The sequence below is a fragment of the Triticum aestivum genome, chromosome 5A (assembly GCF_018294505.1).
Source record: "Triticum aestivum cultivar Chinese Spring chromosome 5A, IWGSC CS RefSeq v2.1, whole genome shotgun sequence".
Classification (NCBI taxonomy): Eukaryota; Viridiplantae; Streptophyta; class Magnoliopsida; order Poales; family Poaceae; genus Triticum; species Triticum aestivum.
In genome coordinates this window covers 417,360,009-417,382,837 of record NC_057806.1, presented here as the reverse complement: position 1 = coordinate 417,382,837, position 22,829 = coordinate 417,360,009, and positions in this window count along the sequence as shown.

The window sequence follows — 22,829 nt, the reverse complement described above, 5'->3', positions numbered from 1 at the left end:
ATTTGAAAAATCAAAATCTGAACAAAAATATATAATCAGAACAGATGCCCATCAGCTACTAGTTACGATGTCTGAACAAATTTGAAAGACGAAAAATGACTTGCCACATCAATTAAAATCTCCGTCAACTTGTTTTTACAGACTTTAAAATATACAAAAAAAGAATTCTTATAGAGTTTGAGAATATGTTGCCCATCAGATAAAAAAAAGTCTAAATATATATATATTCTAACTTTCAGATGTAAACAAGGGGACTGGACAAGAAAAATAAATGGAAAAACTTTGGCTACTTCGTTAGTTTCATCGACAGTTTAGACAAACACACAAAAATAAGTGGGACTTTATAACTGATTTAAGTAACAAAACAAAAAAGGAAATGAAAAAACAAGGTACTATAAATTTTATGTAACATAATAAAAACTACAATGAAAATGGTCCCTCAACGCTCTTGGTAAAAAAAAGACTTGCAGTTGCCCCCCTCTCCTACCGCCCTTCAACAAAACAAATGTGAGTTGCAGTTAGATAACTAGACATGCAACTGCAGTAGGTGGTGACACTGCAGTTGCGTGCCTAGTATCAGACATGCAACTACCCCTTCCTCTCTCGCCATCCTCTGACATAATAGAAGATCAGTTGCAGTCCGAAGGGTGGCCCTGCAATTGCAGTCGAGGATGCCACTTGCAATTGCATGCCTAGTATCAAACATGCAACTCCCCCTCTCCCTTCGTTGCACTCCAACAAAACAAATGTCAGTTGCAGTCGGGTGGTGGCACATGCAATTACAGTTGGGGCGACGCTTGAAGTTGTGTGCCTAGTGTTAGACATGCAACTACCCTCCCCTCTCCCGCCGCCCACCAAAAAAACAAAGGTCAATTGCGGTCGGATGAGTGCACATGCAATTGCGTTCAGGGGGGTGGGGGGTGAGGGGGTCACACTTGAAGTTGCATGCCTAGTGTGAGACATGCAACTGACCCCTTCTACAACCTCCCACCGACGAACAAAAGGTCAACTGCAACCAATAGGTAGACATGCAATTGTAGTTGCATGTACAGTGTCAGACATGCAACTACCCATCCCTCTCTTACCATCCCGTGACATAACAAGTTGTTAGTTGCACACGAGTGGGTGGACATGCAATTGCAGTTGAGGACGACACTTGTAGTTGCATTCCTAGTGTCAAACATGCAACTACCCCCCTCCCGTCGTCGCCTCCGAAAAAACAAATGTCAGTTGTAGTCGGGTGGGTGCACATGCAATTGCAGTTTGGGGTGACACTTGCAATTGCATGCCTAGTGTTAGACATGCAACTCCCTTTCCCTTCTCCCGCCACTCTCTGACAAAACAAAGGTCAGTTGCAGTCAGAGGGGTGCACATGCAATTGCAGGCGGGGGCGACACTTGCAATTGCGTGCCGAGTGTCATACATGCAACCGCCTCCTCTCCCACTGCCCACCGACAAAACAAAAGGTCAGTTACAGTTGGTAGACATGTACTTGCAATCGGGAGAAAAACACCACTGCCCCCCCCCCCCCTACAAAACACTACTGAGTTGCAGTCATATTGAAGACATGTGGTTGCAGTCGGTGCCGACACTTGCAGTTGCGTGCCTAGTTGCAGACATGCAAGTACCCCTACTTCCCCTCCTCCCACAGAACATCATAGAGCCAAATGCGGTGGGATAAAAGAAAATGAAAAATAAAAGCGCCATCGTTGAGCCACTACCTCCCCCTAGAGCCACATTGGGGTTATTGCACACCCTCTCTCTCTCTCTCTCTCTCTCTCTCTCTCTCTCTCGCGTTGAGCCACTACCCCCTAGAGCCACATGGGGGTTATTGCACGCGCACGCCCACACACACACACACACACACACACGCACATGCACACTTGGGGGTTGTTGCATGACGATGAACATGCAACTGGTCGGGAGTAGTTGGGTGCCAAGGGTGGACATGCAACGGGCCACCTCCTATGGCAGTTGTGTGTCAATGGTGGACATGCAACTGGAGAAGAAGGAAAATTCCCACGTGCGTGGCGGGGTGGGGGGTCGTCTTGGGATACTGTTCTTGTGTGGTGGGAGATAAAAACAAAAGAAATGAAAAACAAAATAAAAACAAAAGAAAAAAAATAAAAATAAAAGAAATGAAAAACACCGTCATTGGGTCGTCCCCTAGCGGCACGCGCGCACACACACACAACACACACAGCTGGGACAATTGCATGTCGAGGATGGAGATGCAACTGCCACCGCTAGGGGGGATTTCGTGTCTAGGGTGGACATGCAACTAGAGAAAAAAAGGACACCCCTCTCCCGAAGATTGTCTTGGAATATTATTCTCGTGCAGTGGGAGAAAAACAAAACAAAAAGGAAGATAAATGAAAAACGCAACTGCTAAATGTCTAACTAGTGCCTCCTAAGGTCGCCTCACATGTTGATCCTAAAAAGGCCGCAACACATATAGCTGTGCATTGAACGTGTTGTGTATAGTTGCAACTTGTGCAATTAGGCATGAGAGTCAGATATGCCACATGTAGGAAAAAACAAATAGTTAGAAGAAGTTTCATTTCTACCAGCATAGTGTTCCTTATGTTCGGGCGCGCGGCAAGTTAGTAGAAGTTTTTTTAGAAACAAAAATAAAATTTTATAAAACATCGCCAACCCTACCTTTAGTTGCATTCTGACTCTTCCTCGACGCCAACAACCAATTTGTAAAAACAACTTTAGCCAACAAAAAAGTACAAGCAACTTTTTATTGCGGGAAAAACATCCATCTATTCATCAAAACATCATAGCGATACAAAAAGAAAATCAGGAGTAAGAAAAATTGCATCCATGCATGTAGACCACCTAACGACAACCATAAGCACCAGAACGAGTCAATGGTGGGCCCCATCATTGTCCCTCCCTCATCGGAGTAGAACTTTAGTCTACTAACAAGTACAACCGCGAAAAAAAACAAATAAAAGAACAAACATAGAGTATTGTTTATTCTTATTTACATTTTGAAGAACAATTTATAATAAACGCGTAAGCCAAAAAGAAGTAGTATAACTGCAAAAAGGAAAGGAAAATGAGTATGTATAAAATTACTCGTATGGATAAATTACTTAAAATAAAAAAAACAAGATGACAAGTTTGACACTCTAATATGGTTAGTTGCACCAAAAATTATGTGCAGTTTAAATGTATGAAAACTATATTGTAAAACAAATAACAGAAAAGAGGTCACCAAAAGAAAAGCAACATCAAGACGCCCTTTGAATTTCCCCTCCTAAGCCTAGGGTGTTTTCTTTTTGCAAAAATAGAGTGTTTAATTTGCGACACATAATTATTTTTAATAAGAAACTTGACACAAACAAGGCCAAAACCTTGCCCCAGGCTAGCCCCGACAAAGAAGAACAAAAGGACAGGGCCCAGCCCAAAAACAAATAGAAGAAACAAAACAAATGGGCTGGTTGTGCAGTTGCACGAATCTTGAAGCATCCAACGATCCAACGGACAAGGCGTTGACTGAGACTTCGCGAAGTCTCAGTCGACTGAGATTTAGCATCTCCTTGTACAAAATACAACTTTGTCAAATTGTTAATAATTGGGCATTTTAGAAATACAACGAAGATGCTTGTTGTCCAGAATGAACATACATAAATTGACACAATAATTTCTAATATAGGTTGAACTATTTCAATCCCCATAAACTTTTGAAAAAGTTCATGTCTATCTCTTCAAAGTACGCAAAAATGAAAATAGAAAAAATATTTTAAATAATAAATAAATTCATATTGTATTTCTTATATGGGAAATTTACGTTCCATGAAACTAAACAGGAACTTAGGAAAAAATAAAAATAAAACTGGTAAATAAAGCATTAGAAAATTGCAGAGCAATATGTGCAAACTGTCTACATAGCTTCCTATGGACAGATCGAGCTGTGTTTGACCAGGAACCGCCAGGTTCGAAACCCCTCCAATTTATTTTAAAAAATCATGTTATTTCTAATGAGCATACACTTTATTTCAATTCTTTTCTATGTGATTAAATAAAATACAAGTTGGTTTCTGTAAAAAGAATCTCACGCACGAAGCACCCATCACTTTCCCCTCTCAGCCACTGACAGATGCATCACCGCCGCACACCACGTAGGCTGGACGTACGTTCAAATATGGAAGGAGACACTGTATTTGCACGGCCGGGCAAGTTCGAACACCGGTTTTATGTATTTTGAAACTTTGAGCACCAAACTAATCATGCAAGACAAGTTGAGACATCTCCGGTGTATTTAACTCTTTTTCTTTCTTTGCTTCGGCGACTTTGTCGGAGTAGTATTTTCTAGCTGCCCGGTATCACTGTCCGGAGGCTAATCTAATCCAGCTCCGTGATATGGCACGCGGGCGCGGCGGCCAACAGAAGAATCTAACCACAGGTTCCGATCCAATCGACGAGAACGTCAGCCTGGCCTTGGAGCTCAAGTTTGCAATTAGTGGGGTGGATGCGTGCAACAGAGACGTGTCCATCAGCCAGTTCAGCAGGGCACGCCGGTCGTCTGGACGCAAAAAGAGTCAAGATAAGGGCATTTTGAGGAAGCCCATCATTGAAATATATAAGTCAAGTTCTATAATGTAAAATTCTTACTAGTATATAAAAGTGATAACATAAGAGACTCTCTATCATGAAGATCATGGTGCTACTTTGAAACACAAGTGTGGAAAAAGGATAGTAACATTGTCTCTTCTCTCTTTTTCTCTCATTTTTTGTTTGGGCCTTCTTCTCCTTTTTTTGGCCTCTTTTTTTCGTCTGGAGTCTCATCCCGACTTGTGGGGGAATCATAGTCTCCATCATCCTTTCCTCACTTGGGACAGTGCTCTAATAATGATGATCATTACACTTTATTTACTTACAACTCAATTCTTAGAACAAAATATGACTCTATGTGAATGCCTCCGGCGGTGTACCGACATATGCAATGACTCATGAGTGACATGTATGAAAGAATTATGAATGGTGGCTTTGCCACAAATACGATGTCAACTACATGATCATGCAAAGCAATATGACAATGATGAAGCGTGTCATAAACGGAACAGTGGAAAGTTGCATGGCAATATATCTCGAAATGGCTATGGAAATGCCATAATAGGTAGGTATGGTGGCTATTTTGAGGAAGGTATATGGTGGGTTTATGGTACCGGCGAAAATTGCGCGGTACTAGAGAGGCTAGCAATGGTGGAAGGGTGAGAGTGGGTATAATCCATGGACTCAACATTAGTCATAAAGAACTCACATACTTATTACAAAAATCTATTAGTTATCGAAACAAAGTACTACGCGCATGCTCCTAGGGGGGGATAGATTGGTAGGAAAAGACCATCGCTCATCCCGGACCGCCAATCATAAGGAAGACAATCAATAAATAAATCATGCTCCGACTTCATTATATAACGGTTCACCATACGTGTATGATACGGGAATCACAAACTTTAGAACAAGTATTTCTCAAATTCACAACTACTCAACTAGCATGACTCTAATATCACCATTTCCATATCTCAAGACAATCATCAAGTATCAAACTTCTCATAGTATTCAATGCACTTTCTATGATAGTTTTTATTATACTGATCTTGGATGCCTATCATATTAGGACTAAATTCATAACCAAAGCAAATTACTATGCTGCTCTAAAGGACTCTCAAAATAATATAACTGAAGCATGAGAGATTAATAATTTCTATAAAATAAAACCACCGCAGTGCTCTAAAAGATATAAGCGAAGCACTAGAGCAAAATTATCGAGCTCAAAAGATATAAGTGAAGCACATAGAGTATTCTAATAAATTCCAATTCATGTGTGTATCTCCCAAAAGGTGTGTACAGCAAGGATGATTGTGGTAAACTAAAAAACAAAGACTCAAATCATACAAGACGCTCCAAGTAAAACACATATCATGTGGTGAATAAAAATATAGCTCCAAGTAAAGTTACCGATGGACGAAGACGAAAAAGGGGACGCCTTCCAGGGCATCCCCAAGCTTAGGATTTTGGTTGTCCTTGTATTTTACCTTGGGGTGCCTTGGGCATCCCCAAGCTTAGGCTCTTGCCACTCCTTGTTCTATAATCCATCAAATCTTTACCCAAAACTTGAAAACTTCACAACACAAAACTTAAAAGAGAATCTTGCGAGCTCCGTTAGTAAAAGAAGACAAACCACCGCTTCAAGGTACAGTAATGAACTCATTCTTTATTTATATTGGTGTTCATACACTCAAATACTAGCCATAGATTCATCAAAATAAGCAAACAACACGCGAAAAACAGAATCTATCAAAAATAGAACAGTCTGTAGTAATATGTAGGTTTCGAATACTTATGGAACCCCAAAAATTCTAAAATAAATTGCTGGACGTGAGGAATTTATCTATTAATCATCTGTAAAAAGAATTAACTAAATAGCACTCTCCAATAAAAAAATGGAAGCAAATCTCGTGAGGCTAAAGTTTCTGTGTTTTACAACAAGATCGCAAAGACTTTCCCCAAGTCTTCCCAAAGGTTCTACTTGACACAAACACTAATTAAAAGCATAAAACCACATCTAAATAGAGACTAGATGAATTATTTATTACTAAACAGAATCAAAAAGCAAGGAACAAAAACAAAATTGGGTTGCCTCCCAACAAGCACTATCGTTTAACGCCCCTATCTAGGCATAAAAGCAAGGATAGATCTAGGTATTATCATCTTTGGTATGCAATCCATAAGTGGCTCTCATAATAGATTCATAAGGTAATTTAATTTTCTTTCTAGGAAAGTGTTCCATGCCCTTCCTTAATGGAAATTGGAATCTAATATTCCCTTCTTTCATATCAATAATTGCACCAATCGTTCTAAGGAAATGTCTACCAACAATAATAGCACATGAAGGATTGCAATCTATATAAAGAACAATGAAATCTATGGGCACATAATTCCTATTTGCAACAATAAGAACATCATTAATTCTTCCCATAGGTTTCTTAATGGTGGAATTCGCAAGATGCAAGTTTAATGAACAATCATCAAATTCACGGAAACCTAACAAATCACACAAAGTTTTAGGAATCGTGGAAACACTAGGACCAAAATCACATAAAGCAAAGCATTCATGATCTTTAATTTTAATTTTAATAGTAGGTTCCCACTCATCATGAAGTTTTCTAGGGATAGAAACTTCCAATTCAAGCTTTTCTTCATAAGATTGCATTAAAGTATCAACGATATGTTTAGTAAAAGCTTTATCTTGACAATAAGCATGCGGATAATTTAGCACGGATTGCAACAAGGAAATACAATATATTAAATAACAACTATCATAATTAAATTCCTTGAAATCCAAGATAGTGGGCACATTACTATTTAAAGTTTTGACCTCTCCAATCCCACTTTTATCAATTTTTGCATCAAGATCTAAAAATTCCGAATCATTGGGACGCCTTCTAACTAAAGTTGACTCATCTCCAGTCCCATCATTACCAAGATTCATATTGAAAAACAAAGATTTAATAGGGGAGACATCAATAACTTTTAGATCTTCATCATTATTATCATGGAAACTAGAAGAACACGCTTTCACAAAGCAATATTTTTTAGCACGCATCCTAGCGGTTCTTTCTTTGCACTCATCATGGAAATTCTCATAGCTTTGAGAGACTCATTGATATCATACTTAGGTGGAATAGATATAAGTTTCAAAGAATCAACATCAAGGGAAATTCTATCCACGTTCCTAGCCAACTCATCAATCTTAGACAATTTTTCTTCAATCAAAGCATTGAAACTCTTTTGCGAACTAATAATTTCTTTAATATTAGGTTCAAAATCAGAGGGCATCTTATTATAATTTCCATAAGATTGTTGTAGGAATTACCATAATAATTAGATGAATTACTAGGAAACTGCCTAGGATTAAAATTACCTCTATAAGCGTTATTACCAAAATCGTTCCTACCAACAAAATTCACATCCATAGATTCATTATTATTCTCAATCAAGGTAGACAAAGGCATATTATTAGGATCAGAAGAAACACTCTTATTAGCAAACAATTTCATAAGTTCATCCATCTTTCCACTCAAAACATTAATTTCTTCTATAGCATGCACCTTTTTATTAGTAGATCTTTTAGTTTGCCATTGAGAATAATTAACCATAATATTATCTAGGAGTTTAGTAGCTTCTCCTAACGTGATTTCCATAAAAGTGCCTCCCGCGGCCGAATCTAAAAGATTCCTAGAAGCAAAGTTCAATCCGGCATAAAAAATTTGTATAATCATCCAAAGATTCAAACCATGTGTAGGGCAATTACGTATCATTAATTTCATCCTCACCCAAGCTTGTGCAACATGTTCATGATCAATTTGCTTAAAATTCATAATATCGTTTCTAAGAATGATGATCTTAGCGAGAGGAAAATACTTAGAGATAAAAGCATCTTTGCACTTATTCCATGAATCAATACTATTTTTAGGCAAAGACGAAAACCAAGTTTTAGCACGATCTCTAAGAGAAAACGGGAATAGCTTCAGTTTAACAATATTATTATCCACATCTTTCTTCTTTTGCATATCACACAAATCAACAAAGTTGTTTAGATGGGTAGCGACATCTTCACTAGGAAGGCCGGAAAACGGATCTTTCATGACAAGATTCAGCAAAGCGTCATTAATTTCACAAGATTCATCATCGGTAAGAGGAGCAATCGGAGTGCTAATAAAATCATTATCGTTGGTATTGGAAAAATCACACAATTTAGTATTGTCTTGAGCCATCATGATAAGCAAGCAATCCAACACACAAGCAAACAAGAAACAAGCAAAAAAAGATGAACTAGAAAAGAGAAGGGGAACGGAAGCAGAGGGCGAATAAAATGGCAACGGTGAAGTGGGGGAGAGGAAAATGAGAGGCAAATGTCAAATAATGTAATGCGAGGGATAAGAGTTTGTGATGGGTACTTGGTATGTCTTGACTTGTGTGTAGACTCCTCGGCAACAGCGCCAGAAATCCTTCTTGCTACCTCTTGAGCACTGTGTTGGTTTTCCCTTGAAGAGGAAAGGGTGATGCAGCAAAGTAGCGTAAGTATATCCCTCAGTTTTTGAGAACCAAGGTAACAATCCAGTAGGAGGCCACATGCAAGTCCCTAGTACCTACCCAAACAAATAAGAACCTCGCAACCAACGTGATAAAGGGGTTGTCAATCCCTTCACGGTCACTTACGAGAGTGAGATCTGATAGAGATAATAATAATAAGATAAATATTTTTGGTATTTTTACGATAAAGAGTAAAAGTAAAGATTGCAAAATAAAAGGTAATAGAAATAGCTTGTTGATGGAAGATTAATATAATGGAGAATAGACCCCGGGGCCATAGGTTTCACTAGTGGCTTCTCTCAAGATAGCATAAGTATTACGGTGGGTGAATGAATTACTGTCGAGCAATTGATAGAAAAGCAAATAATTATGAGAATATCTAGGCATGATCATGTATATAGTCATCACGTCCGTGACAAGTAGACCGACTCCTTCCTGCGTCTACTACTATTACTCCACACATCGACCGATATCCAGCATGCATCTAGAGTATTAAGTTCATAAGAACAGAGTAACGCATTAGGAAAGATGACATGATGTAGAGGGATAAACTCAAGCAAGATGATATAAACCTCATCTTTTTATCCTCGATGGCAACAATACAATACGTGTTGTTTCCCTTTCTGTCACTGGGATCGAGCACCGCAAGATTGAACCCCAAGCTAAGCACTTCTCCCATTGCAAGAAAGATCAATCTAGTAGGCCAAACCAAATTGATAATTCGAAGAGACTTGCAAAGATAAACCAATCATACATAAAATATTTCAAAGAAGAATCAAATATTGTTCATAGATAGACTTGATCATAAACCCACAATTCATCAGATCTCGACAAACACACCACAAAAAGAGTTACATCGAATAGATCTCCAAGAAGATCGAGGAGAACTTTGTATTGAGATCCAAAGAGAGAGAAGAAGCCATCTAGCTAATAACTATGGACCTGAAGGTCTGAATTAAACTACTCACACATCACTGAAGAGGCCATGGAGTTGATGTAAAGGCCCTCCGTGATCGATGCCCCCTCCGGCGGAGCTCCGAAAAAGGCCCCAAGATGGGATCTCTTGGGTACAGAAGGTTGCGACGGTGGAAATAGGGTTTCGTGGTTCTCCTGGATGTTTTTGGGGTATATGAATATATATACATATATAGGAGGAAGAAGTAGGTCGGTTGAGCCACGAGGGGCCCACGAGGGGGGAGGGCGCGTCCCCTGCCTCGTGGACTCCTCGTTTGTTTCTTGACATCCACTCCAAGTCCTCTGGATCACCTTTGTTCCAAAAATAACTCCCCCGAAGGTTTCATTCCGTTTGGATTCTGTTTGATATTCCTTTTCTGCGAAACACTGAAATAGGCAAAAAACAACAATTTGCACTAGGCTTTGGGTTAGTAGGTTAGTCCCAAAAATAATATAAAAGTGTAAAATAAAGCCCATTAACATCCAAAACAGATAATATAATAGCATGGAACAATAAAAAATTATAGATACATTGGAGACGTATCATTGCATATGGGATAAAGGGGACTCGATGCTTTAATGCTATGGTTGGGTTTTATCATAATGATCTTTAGTAGTTGCGGATGCTTGCTAGAGTTCCAATCATAAGTGCATATGATCCAAGAAGAGAAAGTATGTTAGCTTATGCCTCTCCCTCATATGAAATTGCAATGACGACTATCGGTCTTGTTAACAATTGCCTAAGACAATTCCGCACACCGATCCACCATTATTCCACACTCGCTATTTATAATATTTAGTAATATATTCTAACTTTATGATAACAACACCTACTTTTATATTTTACCTCTCTGATACCATGCAAAGTTATCCTCTTCATACCCACAACGTAGTTTTATTTCTCGTTTCTAGTTAGAAGCATACGTTCGGTGTACATAGAGTCGTATCAGTGGCAGATAGGACTTGAGAGAATATTGATCTTACCTTTAGCTCCTTGTGGGTTCGACACTCCATACTTATCACTTCCACCATTGGGAATTGCTACGATGATTCCCTGCACTTGGGGATTATCAAGCTCTTTTCTGGCGCCATTGCCGGGGAGCAATAGCGTGGGGTTGATATTCTCGTGTGTGCTTGTTTGCTTTATTCACTAAGTAGATTTTGTTTTTCCTTTTTTTTGTTTCTGTTTAGTTGTTGGTGAAACATACAATTTTTTAAAATAATAAAAATACAAAAATTACTTGCCTCTCATACCTAAAAAGTTTTTCAATAAAGAGAAGTGAGGGGAAGGTTATGCATTGGAGAAATGAGGGTCGACCTTGAACACTTGTGTTCATGCTCATGGAAACAATGTAAAAAAAATTCATGGATGCTTCTCTAAAAATAATTATCCCCTTTTATATATCCATTGTATTATAAAAATAATGTGCCAAGCCTTGGTTTTAGGATGATTAGATTGCTTGTTTACTTTGTGTAGTACAAAAACAGAAACTTTGGCTGTAGCGCGTGATTTTACATTTTTTACTGGAAAGTCAAATGGGTCTGAAACATTTTGCACATTACTTATGTACAATTTTTTAAAATTTTAATATTTTGTTAGAATTTTTTGGAGTTACAGAAGTTTACTAAACTTCCAGATTACTACAGACTGTCCTGTTTTTGACAGATTCTGTTTTCTATGAGTTGTTTGCTTATTTTTATGAATCTGCGGGTAGTATCGGGGGGTATGAACCGTGGTGAAGTTGGAATACAGTATATATAGTTCTAATATGAAATTGGAATAAGTTTGCAACAGTACCTAAAGGTAGTGATTTGCTTTATTACACTAACGGATCTCACAAAGTTTTTTGTTAAAGTTTTGTGTGGATGAAGTGTTCGAAGATTGAGGAGCTATCAATATGAGAAGAATAAAGAGAGGCAAGAGCTCAAGCTTGGGGATTCCCAAGGCACCCCAAGTAAATATTTCAAGTATACTCAAGCATCTAAGCTTGGGAATGCCCCGGTTGGCATCCCATCTTTCTTCTTCAACAATTATCGGTATACCTCGGTTTTTGTTTTGTTCACATAATTTGTGTCCTTTGTGTTTTTGTTTTTCCTTTAAGAACCATGATAGTATGAGATATGCCTTTATTAATTTACAGAATACTTCATGTGCTTCACTTATATCTTTTAAGTATGATCATATAGAATTGCTCTTTGTGCTTCACTTAAATATTTTGAGTATGGTTTTATAGAATGCTTCGTGTGCTTCACTTATACATTTTGAGCTTGGATATTGGTTAGTCTATATTAATTGTAGAATGCTCCATGAACTTCAATTATATATTTTGGAGTATGAATAATACTATCATCTAAAGTGGATTTAGAAGAAGTTTGCTCCCACTATTCCGAATGAGGTGAATTTTCCTTATGTGGAGAGTGGTAACATTTCTATGCTCGTAGATCATGAAAAGAATGCTTTATGTGATGGTTATATTGTTTAACTCATTCATGATGCTACTGAAAATTATTATGAGGGAGGAATACATGCTTGTAGGAGTTGCAATAATATCAAGTTTCCTCTCTATGTGCTTAAAGTTTTGAAGTTATACTTGTTTTGCCTTCCTATGCTAGTTGACTCTTGTTCGCATAAATTGTGTGCTCACAAAATACCTAGGCATAGGAAGTGGGTTAGGTTTAGATGTGCTAGTCATATTCTTCATGATGCTCTCTTTATGTTTCAATTCTTATCTTTTATGTGAGCATCATTGAAATCATCATGCCTAGCTAAAAGGCATTAAAGAAAAGCGCTTGTTGGGAAACAACCCAATATTTACCCTTACTGTTTTTGTGTGTTTACATGATTAAGCTACTGTAGTAATCATGTTTTATAGCTTTTGTTTCAATAAATTGCCAAGTAAGACCTTTGGGAAGACTTGGGTGAAAGTTAATGTGATCTTGCTGTAAAAAATAGAAACTTTGCGCTCACGAGATTAGCTGTCATATTTTACAGAAGAGTGTGATTGAGTTGATTATTTTTTCAGAAGACAAATTCCTCACGTCCACCAATTTATTTCAGAATTTTTGGAGTAGCAGAAGTATGGTTGGTGTTCAGATCATTACATACTGTTCTGTTTCTGACAGATTCTGTTTTCATTGCATAGTTTGCTTGTTTTCTAGTTTCTATGGCTTATATTTATCAATATAAATTGTATAAATGATATGGTACAGTAGGCATTGTGTGAGAACAATTATGAACCTTATCTTTGACAATACCAAAGTGAATGGTTTACTCTTTATCATACTAACCTATCTCACGAAGTTCCGTTAAGTTTTGTGTGATTGAAGTTTTCAAGCTTTGGGTGAGATATCGATATGAGGAGAATAAGGAGTGGAAAGACCCTAAGCTTGGGGATGACCAAGGCACCCCAAGGTAATATTCAAGGAAGACTCAAGCACCTAAGCTTGGGGATGCCCCGGAAGGCATCCCCTCTTTCCTCTTCAAAACTATCAGTATACCTTACTCGGAGCTATATTTTTATTCGTTACATGATATGTGTCTTGCTTGGAGCATATTTTCAATTTTACTTGCTATTTGAATAAAATCATTGGATGTGAAATCTTGAATGAAAAAGAATCCTCCCATGGCTAGTTAATTATTTGACTACTCGGTGTTCTTCACTTATATCTTTTTGGAGTAGTTTGTCATTTACTCACGTGCTTCACATATATCCTATGAGTAGACGGTTGAATGAATTGAATATCATAAATCTGAATTTATATGCGTTTCATATGCTTACAACATGGGGAGTAATGACTTCACACATAATAAGCATAGGTAGTAAACTTATTGGAAGTTAGCAAACGCAGAATTGGTCACTTGAACAATTCATGAAAGAATATTGAAGGAAGAGAGATTTCATATATAAATATACTATCTTGAACATCTTTTGTAATTGTGAGCACTCATTAAAATATGACATGCTAAAAAGTTGATGTTTGACAAGGAAGACAACTTAATGGGTTATGTTTTCCTATATTCGAAACGTTATATTGTCTTGGATCATCCAACATGTTGAGCTTGCCTTTCCCCCTCATGCTAGCCAAATTCTTTGCACCAAGTAGAGATACTACTTGTGCTTTCGAATATCCTTAAACCCAGTTTTTCCATGAGAGTTCACCATATCTACCTATGGATTGAGTAAGGCCCTTTAAGTAAGTTGTCATTGTTGCAAGCAATAAAATTTCTCTCTAAATATGTATGATCTATTAGTGTGGAGAAAATAAGCTTTATACGATCTTGTGATGTGGAAGAAATAAAAGTGACAGACTGCATAATAAAGGTCCATATCACAAGTGGCAATATAAAGTGATGTTCTTTTGCACTAAGATTTCGTGCATCCAACCATAAAAACACATGACAACCTCTGCTTCCCTCTGCGAAGGGCCTATCTTTTATTTTTGTCCTATACTTTATACAAGAGTCATGGTGATCATCACCTTTTGATAACCCACAAGTATAGGGGATCGCAACAGTTTTCGAGGGTAGAGTATTCAACCCAAATTTATTGATTCGACACAAGGGGAGCCAAAGAATATTCTCAAGTATTAGCAGCTGAGTTGTCAATTCAACCACACCTGGAAACTTAATATCTGCAGCAAAGTATTTAGTAGCAAGTGATATGATAATAGTGGTAACGGTAACAAAAGGTAACAGTAGTAAAAGCAATGTTTTTGGTATTTTGTAGTGATGATAGCAATAGCAACGGAAAAGTAAATAAGCGAAGAACAATGTATGGAAAGCTTGTAGGCAATGGATCGGTGATGGAGAATTATGCCGGATGCGGTTCATCATGTAACAGTCATAACCTAGGGTGACACAGAACTAACTCTAGTTGATTGATATAATGTAGGCATGTATTCCGAATATAGTCATACGTTCTTATGGAAAAGAACTTGCATGGCATCTTTTGTCCTACCCTCCCATGGCAGCGGGGTCCTTACGGAAACTAAGGGATATTAAGGCCTCCTTTTAATAGAGAACTGGAACAAAGCATTAACACATGGTTAATACATGAACTCCTCAAACTACGGTCATCACCGGTAAGTATCCCGATTATTGTCACTTCGGGGTTAACGATCATAACACATAATATGTGACTATAGACTTGCAAGATAGGATCAAGAACACTCATATATTGATGAAAACATAATAGGTTCAGATCCGAAATCGTGGCACTCGGGCCCTAGTGACAAGCATTAAGCATAGCAAAGTCATAGCAACATCAATCTCAGAACATAGTGGACACTAGGGGTCAAACCCTAACAAAACTAACTCAATTACATGATAGATCCCATCCAACCCATCACCGTCCAGCAAGCCTACGATGGAATTACTCACGCACGGCGGTGAGCATCATGAAATTGGTGATGGAGGATGGTTGATGATGACAATGGCGACGGATTCCCCTCTCCGGAGCCCCGAACGGACTCCAGATCAGCCCTCCCGAGAGGTTTTAGGGCTTGGTGATGGCTTCGTATCATAAAACGTGATGATTTCTTCTCTTTGATTTTTTTCTCATCGAAACTCAATATATGGAGGTGGAGTTGGAGCCGGAGAGGCAACAGGGGGCCCACGAGGTAGGGGGGCGCGCCCCCACCCTCGTGGCAAGGTGGTGGCCCCCCTGGCCTTCATCTTTGGCAGGTATTTTTCTTATTTTCTGAAAAGTGTCTCCGTGAAGTTTCAGGTTATTCCGAGAATGTTTGCTCCTGCACATAAATAACACCATAGTAATTCTGCTGAAAATAGCGTTAGTCCGAGTTAGTTCCATTCAAATCATGCAAGTTAGAGTCCAAAACAAGGGCAAAAGTGTTTGGAAAAGTAGATACGTTGGAGACGTATCAACTCCCCCAAGCTTAAACCTTTGCTTGTCCTCAAGCAATTCAGTTGACAAACTGAAAGTGATAAAGAAAAACTTTTACAAACTCTGTTTGCTCTTGTTGTTGTAAATATGTAAAGCCAGCATTCAAGTTTTCAGCAAAGATTATAACTAACCACATTCACAATAACGCATAGGTCTCAAGTTTACTCACATCGATAGCATAATCAACTAGCGAGCCCTAATAATAAAACTCGGATGACAACACTTTCTCAAAACAATCATAATATTATATAACAAGGTGGTATCTTGCTAGCCCTTTCTAAGACCGCAAAACATAAATGCAGAGCACCTTTAAAGACCAAGGACTGACTAGACATTATAATTCATGGTAAAAGAGATCCAGTCAAGTCATACTCAATGTAAACTAACAATAATGAATGCAAATGACAGCAGTGCTCTCCAACTGGTGCTTTTTGATAAGAGGATGATGACTCAACATAAAAGTAAATAGATAGGCCCTTCGCAGAGGGAAGCAAGGATTTGTAGAGGTGCCAGAGCTCGGTTCTAAAATAGAGGTGAATAATATTTTGAGCGGTATACTTTCATTGTCAACATAACAACCAAGAGATGGCGATCTTCCATGCTACACACATTATAGGCGGTTCCCAAACAGAATGATAAAGTTTATGCTCCCCCTTCCACCACAAGCATCAATCCATGGCTTGCTCGAAACTATGAGTGCCTCCAACTAACAAGAGTCCCAGGGGGAGTTTTGTTTGCAATTATTTTGATTTAGTTTGCATAAAGCATGGGACTGGGCATCCCGGTGACCAGCCATTTATCTCGTGAGTGAGGAGCGGAGTCCACTCCTCTTGAGAATAACCCACCTAACATGGAAGATACAGACAACCCTAGTTAATACATGAGCTATTCGAGCATACAAAACATGATATTTATTTGAAGATTTAGAGTTTGGCGCATACAAATTTACTTGGAACGACAGGTATATACCGTGTATAGGTAGGTATAGTGGACTCATGTGGAATAACTTTGGGGTTTAAGGAATTTGGATGCAAAAGCAGTATTCCCACTTAGTACAGGTGAAGGCTAGCAAAAGACTGGGAAGCGACCAGCTAGAGAGTGACAACAGCTAAGAACATGCATTAATATTAATCAACATCGAATGCAAGCATGAGTAGGATATAATCCACCATGAACATAAATATCGTGAAGGCTATGTTGATTTTGTTTCAACTACATGCGTGCACATGTGCCAAGTCAAGTCACTTAAATCATTCAGAGGAGGATACCACCCTATCATACTACATCATAACCATCTCAATAGCATGTTGGCACGCAAGGTAAACCATTATAACTCATAGCTAATCAAGCATGGCACAAGAAACTATGATCTCTAATTGTCATTGCAAACATGTTTATTCATAATAGGCCGAATCAAGAACGATGAACTAACCATATTTACAAAAACAAAAGAGGATGAGTTCATACCAGCTTTTCTCATCTCAGCCAGTCCATCATATATCATCATAATTGCCTTTCACTTGCACGACCGAACGATGTGAATAATAATATTAGTGCATGTGCATTGGACTAAGCTGGAATCTGCAAGCATTCAATAAATAGGAGAAGACAAGGCAATATGGGCTCTTTTGTCAGATAAACAATAATGCATATAGGAGCCACTTCAACAATTTAATTATGGTCTTCTCCTATCGACCCCCAAAGAAAAGAAAAGAAATAAAACTATTTACACAGGAAAGCTCCCAACAAGCAAAAGAAGAACATGAAATATTTTTGGGTTTCTTTTTAATTACTACTACAAGCATGGAAAGTAAACTAATTAAAAGCTACAACTAATTTTTTGTTTTTTCTTAAGGTTTATTAAACACACAAGAAGAAAGCATAAAAAGGAAATTAAACTAGCATGGATGATACATGTAGCGACCAGACCTCAAATGGTCTGATCTCTGTGCTTAGGTGTCATCCCTGGATCAGTAATGCTGACACCACACAATACTCGGAGGATTTATAACAGATTAGCAATCACACACTTATTACATCGAGTGTCTCAATAGAGAACTTATTACAATAAATATGGCTTAAGGCCATCTAATAACGATAACAGCGGAAGGCTTGGAAGATAAGTGAGTCCATCAACTCCAACGACATCACTGAGTATAGAATCACGACCTAAAAACTCCTTAATCATCGTCTGAAAAGTCTGCAACATTAACATTGCAGCCCGAAACGGGTCAGCACATGGAATATGCTGGCAAAGTAACACATAGAGAGTAATGGAATGAAACAGCTATTCTATATGCATATTTGGCTGGTGGAAAGCTTTATGGTTACAGTTTTGCGTAAAGCCAAATTTTCCCTACTGCAAAGGAATAAATTTTATTTAACTATCATGGTAGTTGTTAAACATTGAGAATGGTTGATAGCATCCTCAATCCCAATTAAGCATCATCATTAAACAAAACCCAACAAAATTAATTTTTAGAGCAACATGTTGAGATTCACATGATAATCCAAGTACTAGATTACTTTATACACTTTGCAGAGGTTTGCGCACTTTTCCCCACAAGACTCGATCGCCTCCATTTGGTTTCTCGCACTACATGGTGTTTGAGAAGACGGATGACCGAGACATAGTCTTTCAGAAGCGCTAGCACCTTACGATGGATAGACTGTTACACCTACTTTCCCCTACATCTGCTAGTCTACCCTGTAAGAGTTCGCACGACTTAATCAACTATGCTAGAGCCCATAATAGCTTGTGGCTGCACACAGAAGTTTCTAGTATGAAAAATCTCATGATCCCTTTGGGCCTGGGTGGCGGTCCATAAAGAAAAACAGGCAATCCTAAAATACCCAGGTACCTCAATCCACCCAGATGTGTGTTTAAGTTGCCACCTTAGATAAACCATTAATTAACAAAGTCACTTCTATCATGGATATCACTCACCCAATCCACGTCTACTAGCGTAGCATGGCATAATAGGCAAACGTAGAAGTAACTCCCAAAGGTTTGATAATATAACAGGTAATAGGTACTACCTCAACTACTTCTCATCCCACAATTTAATTAGATCCTAATCACGCAATGTTTGAGGATTGATCTAATGCAATAAAACTGGGTAGTAGGAGGTACGATCAAAGTGTTACTTGCCTTGCTGATGATCCGCGAAACCTAGAGATTCGAAGTAACAGGCGGCGCACTCCGGGTATTCTATCACAGACAAACAAACAAGCATACAATAAGTATTCATCTAATGCATAGGTAAAACTCAAATAAGAGATCTAACCAGAAAGTTCAACTTAAGAACTCCGGTTTGCAAAAAGAATCAAATCAAACGAAGCAACGAAAGTCAAACGGCAAAAGAAACATGCTTCCTTTACTGTTCTGGATCTAGGGAAATTTTTACAGTGGCAAAAACTTGTTTAAGTTGGTTCACGCATAGAGGGTTTCGAGACGAAACTCCACGCGCTTGAATCGCCTGATTTCGATAACCGAGCGAAAAGTTATACTAAAACAAAAATCGGATCAGGAATCGCGATCAGAAAAATCGCGGATTAAATCCTAGAAAAAGAAAAACGACGAACGTTCGCTAGAACGAATGAATGGACAAACACTCGCTAAATAAATAAATCGGAAGAACCAATCTTTTTAAAACAAACCGAAACTAAAAAAAATAAAACCGTGACTTTTTTTACCTTGGGCGTCAGCTCCAGCGGCGGGCGGCGGCTAGGGTTTCGGGCACGGTGGGCTGGGGCGGCTCAGGGTGGCGCTATTTAAAGGCTGCCCCCGGGCGGAGTCCCGCTCGGGTACGGCCCAAAGTCGGTTCGCGTTTTTTTAAAATTATTCCGCGCAGAAAGACAAATAAAAGAAATACTAAACGGACTCCAAAAATCCCGAAATAAATTTCTCCGGGATTCTAAAATCAAGCCGCACAAGGTGAACATTTATTTGGGGCCTAAATGTAATTTTGAAAAACGCATATTTTTCCTAAATTCAAATAAAATACAGAAAAACTCCGAAATAAAATCCTATTTGATTTTATTATTAAATCCTCAATATTTCTTTATTTTGGAAAAGTCATTTTATTCCCTCTCTGATATTTTTGTAATAGAAATAATTGATGATAAAATAATTAAAATCAAATGATCCTATTCTCAAAATTTGAGAAAACTCAAATATGAAAATAACGAAATCCCCAACTCTCTCCGTGGGTCCTTGAATTGCGTAGAATTTCTAGGATCAAACCAAAAGCAAATAAAATATGATATGCAATGATGGTCTAATGTATAACATTCCAAATTGAAAATTTGGAATGTTACAAACCTACCCCCTTAAGATGAATCTTGCCCTCGAGATTCGGGTTGGCTAGAAAATAGGTGACGGTGGTCCTTGAGCAAATCTTCCTCTCGCTCCCAGGTGGCTTCATCCTCCGTGTGGTGGCTCCACTGAACCTTACAGAACTTGATAACCTTGCTGCGGGTGACTCGGCTGGCAAACTCTAGAATCTTAACTGGTTTCTCCTCATAGGTCAAATCGTTATCCAACTGAATTGCTTCCAATGGCACGGTGTCTCTCAAGGGTATGTCAGCCATCTCCGCGTGGCACTTCTTCAACTGAGAAACGTGGAACACATCATGAACTCCTGACAATCCTTCAGGTAATTCCAACTTGTAGGCCACTTCTCCCATACGTTCCAATACTCGGTATGGTCCTACAAATCATGGCGCTAACTTTCCCTTAACACCAAAGCGCTTTGTTCCCCGAAGTGGAGATACTCGAAGATAAGCTCTATCTCCAACTTCGTAAACTATCTCCTTGCGTTTAGAATCTGCATAACTCTTTTGCCTGGATTGAGCTACCTTGAGCCTATCGCGAATCAATTTCACCTTCTGTTCAGACTCCTTAATCAAATCAGGTCCAAACAACTGGCGGTCTCCAACTTCATCCCATGACAACGGTGTTCGGCACCTTCTTCCATACAAGGCTTTGAAAGGGGCCATCTTTAAACTGGATTGATAGCTGTTGTTGTAAGAGAACTCTGCATACGGAAAATTCTCGTCCCAACTAGATCCATAATCTAGCGCACAAGCTCTCAGCATGTCCTCCAAAATCTGATTGACTCTCTCGGTCTGTCCATCTGTCTGTGGATGAAAAGCTGTGCTGAACTCTAGCTTGGTTCCCAAAGTTTCATGCAACTGATTCCAGAACTTTGAGGTAAATTGGGTTCCTCTATCTGATACTATGCTCCTTGGAACTCCATGCAGACAAACGATTCTGGTCATATATATCTTTGCCAACTTAGCACTGTTATAAGTGGTCTTTACCGGGATGAAATGAGCTACTTTCGTCAACCGATCAACTACAACCCAAATCGAGTCATAGCCTGAACGAGTCCTGGGTAATCCCGTGATAAAATCCATGCCTAACTTATCCCACTTCCATTCGGGTATCGGCAATGGTTGTAGCAATCCTGCTGGCTTCTGATGCTCTACCTTTACTCTCTGACACACATCACAAACTGCTACATACTCCGCAATATCTTTCTTCATTCCTGTCCACCAGAAAATATCCTTCAAATCCAAATACATCTTGGTATTTCCTGGGTGAATCGAATATGGTGAATCATGTGCCTCTTGCAGAATCAACTTCCTGATATCCGGGTCATTGGGCACATAAACACGGTCTTCAAACCATAAGGTATCGTGCTCATCCTCACGAAATCCTTTAGCTTTTCCTTTACTCAGTTTCTCCTTAATAGAGGCAATCTCCTTGTCAGTCTTCTGAGCTTTTCTGATTCTATCCATCAAAGTTGACTGAATCTCCAATGCTGCTACATAGCCTCTCAGAACTATTTCCAAACATAGTTCACGAAGATCCTCGGCTAACTCCCTTGGTATTTCTCCCGTCATTAGTGTATTGACATGGCTTTTGCGACTCAATGCATCAACTACTACATTAGCCTTTCCGGGATGGTAATGCAATCTCATATCATAATCCTTGATGAGCTCCAACCATCTCCTTTGTCTGAGGTTCAACTCCTTCTGCGTGAAAATGTACTTCAAACTCTTGTGATCCGTGTACACCGCACAATGATTTCCAATGAGGAAATGTCTCCATGTTTTTAATGCATGCACTACGGCTGCTAACTCCAAATCATGCGTATCATAATTCAACTCGTGAGGTTTAAGTTGTCTTGAGGCATATGAAACAACTCTCCCTTCCTGCATAAGCACTGCTCCAAGTCCTCGACGTGAAGCGTCGCAATACACCTCATAATCCTTGGTCTGGTCTGGCAAAATCAATACTGGTGAAGTAACCAAGTGTTTCTTCAACTCCTGGAAACTAGCCTCACACTCCTCGGTCCATATGAACTTGGTATCCTTTTTCAACAACTCCATCATAGGTTTTGCAATGTTGGGGAAATTCTCAATAAATCTCCGGTAGTATCCTGCGAGTCCAAGGAAACTCCGGATCTCGCCAACTGTGGTTGGTGCTTCCCACTTGGTCACGGTATCAACTTTAGTGGGATCTACTGATATACCTTCTCCGGATATAATGTGTCCGAGGAATCCTACTTCCTTCAACCAAAACTCACATTTGCTGAACTTGGCATACAACTGATGTTCTCTGAGGTTCTCAAGTACCAATCGCAAATGTTCCTTATGCTCCTCTTCACTTTTCGAGTAAACCAGAATATCATCAATGAACACCACGACGAACTTATCCAAGAACTCCATAAACACTTTGTTCATCATGTTCATAAAATAGGCAGGTGCGTTAGTCAGACCAAATGACATAACGGTATACTCGTACAACCCATACCTGGTGGTAAAACCTGTCTTAGGTATATCCTGTTC